This window comes from Seriola lalandi, unplaced genomic scaffold (assembly GCF_002814215.2).
Source record: "Seriola lalandi dorsalis isolate HSWRI2012SDOR001 ecotype SW California unplaced genomic scaffold, Sedor1 jcf7180001973982, whole genome shotgun sequence".
Classification (NCBI taxonomy): domain Eukaryota; kingdom Metazoa; phylum Chordata; class Actinopteri; order Carangiformes; family Carangidae; genus Seriola; species Seriola lalandi.
Window position 1 is genome coordinate 1 of NW_019444648.1, and position 2,591 is coordinate 2,591.

Below are 2,591 nucleotides of genomic sequence, written 5' to 3' on the forward strand. Positions count from 1 at the left end.
TGACATACTCATCATGACTCAAGTCATGATAACACATCAGAATGGGCAGGTTGGTTGTGGTACAAACAAGCTGGTGAAAGCATCACCTCTGTGTTGCCTCTTGCCAGGCAGAGCTGCCTAAGAAGCCATCCAACTGGCGCAGGAAACATGAGGACTTCATTGCTACCATCCGGGCTGCCAAGGCCCTCACTCAGGTCATTAAGGATGGGGGACCATTACCCCCACCTCCTCCTCCTACTTATGACCCAGGTAACACATACTGTAACTCCAGTGATTAAATAAGAAAATAGAAAGATTTCCAGTAAAAATGACTGATTTATTTTTACTGTTAAGAAACTCTTTATAACTGTGGTAATAAACTATGATGAAACAAAACAGCTACTTACTAACAGCAGGGCACAATATTCCTTTTTAGATGGTAAATATATGAGGATGTAATCAATAATAAAAAGAGTTTGAAACAGTAAAGCAGGAGTATGTAGGTAATGACAAAATTATAAATATGGGCTTGAAATTAATCTCAGGTTTATATAGTTGGTACTATCACTGGTATATTTTCCCACCACCTGTTTTGTCTTTAGACTATATTCAGTGCCCTTACTGTCAGCGGCGGTTCAACCAGAGTGCGGCTGACAGACACATCAAATTCTGCCAGGAGCAGGCAGCCCGTATGCCCAACAAGGGCAAGTTAGGAGATACCAAGAAGCCTCCTGGTCGTACACAGGTAAACACATACAGAGACCGTACTGGTCACTGTATGTGCACACAACAGACAATTTGTGGTTTGTTGGAAAATATTATTTCTTTAATGGAGTCAAAATACACCTGTATATAACATGTTTGCCACTGTTAATCTGGTTTGACATGTTTTTAAAAATAAAAGATTCAAACATGCACTACCTTTTTGGAGAGAGAAACCATCACACATATTTGCATATTTGAGGGTATCATAGTACATAACATTTACACACAACCGAAAGCCATACTCCGTGTATGGTTATCTCTGTTGTCTGTTGGCTACCATATAGTGTAACATGACCTATGTGTTCTATTGCAGTGTCTCCAGGTAGAGTGACTATGTTAATGCTTTGCATCATAGGACATCCATATCTAAAGTTTTGTAATGTGTACTTTAAAGTGGCAAGAAGTATGTCAAGCAAAAGTATGTTAACCTTTTGGAATGACCTGGTTTTCTGCACTGATTTGTCATCAAATGTGACCTGATCTTCATTTAAGTCAAATATGTTTTTTGTGTCTTTATTGAACACAGCCATTAAACATTTACAGTGCAGGTGGAAAAAGTAAATGGACTTAATAATTGGTTGAACCTCATTTGGCATCTGACTGGGCAACTCCAGAAGGTGGATTTTCTTTGGCTGCAGTCATTTTGTAGTATATTTATTTGATGTTTAGGGTCATTTTTCTGTTGCATCACCCAGCTTCGACTCACCTTCAATAGGTTGACAGACACTCTGACATCCTGGAAGAGACCTTGATAAACTTGAGAATTAATTTTGCCCTTGATGATGTTGAGCTGTCCAGGTTAAGAGGACTTCAAATCATGATGCTCCCTCCACCCTGCTTCATCTTGGGGATGATGATATTAGGATGTTAGTATGCAGTGCCCTTCTACACTGTACAAGTCAACCTTAGTTTCATCCGTCCATAAAACATTTTCCCAGTAGCATTGTGGAGTGTAAAGGTTCTCTTTATAAACTTCAGGGGCACAACATTGTTTTTATGGATAGAAACAGTTTCCTCCGTGGTGTCCATGGAAGGACACCATGTTCCATGCACCATGATTTTCGTATGGTTGACTCATGAACAGAGATGGGAACCAGCTCCAATGATTCCTTTAAGCCTTTAGCTGTTACTCTGAGATTCTTTTTTAATGTTACTGAGCATTGTGCTTTTGGAGTCATCTTAGCTGGATGTCCACTTCTAGGGAGATTAGCCACACAACTGAATCATCTCCATTTAGAGACAGTTTGTTTGACTGTGGACTGATAAGGATCTAAACTCTTTGAGATGACTTTGTAACCATTTCCAGCTATATGAAAATCAACAATTCTTGATCATAAGTCTTCTGAGATCTCTTTTTTTGTGATGGTTTACATCAGCAGATGTTTGTTGTGAACAGCAAACTCAAAATGTTTTTAAGTGTCTCTAACCCATACCTCCAGTCTTGTTTTATTGATTGGACTATAGGGTTGATAACTCCTGACTCCAGTTAGCTTTTGTTGATGCCATTAGCTGAGGGGTTCATATACTTTTTCTAGCCTATACTGTATGATGTGATAATTTGAATGCTGTTTTGAATATGGACAAGAACAATCCAATGATTTGTGTGTTATTAGTTAAAGTAGATTATGTTTGTTCATAATTGTAACTTGGATGAAGATCTGACCATATTTAAGGACAAATTAATACATAAATGGAGGTAATTCCAAAGGGTTCACTTACTTTTACTTGCCACTGTATTTTGTATTGTAGTATTGTGTATTTAGTGTTTAGTGCTTCCCTCTCTTTCTTCAGTACAAACCCTCTGCTCCTGTAAAGAAGGTCAACTCTCCTGCTGTGTCAACCATCCC

General features: G+C 38.6%; 1 long non-coding RNA gene across 1 annotated transcript; it reads left to right on the forward strand.

The window, feature by feature from the left end:
• The first annotated feature begins 30 nt into the window (after nt 1-30).
• Nucleotides 31-2,591, forward strand: LOC111653270 (uncharacterized). Its single transcript, XR_002760652.2, has 3 exons — nt 31-249; nt 582-724; nt 2,536-2,591. It is a non-coding gene; the product is annotated as an uncharacterized LOC111653270 (long non-coding RNA).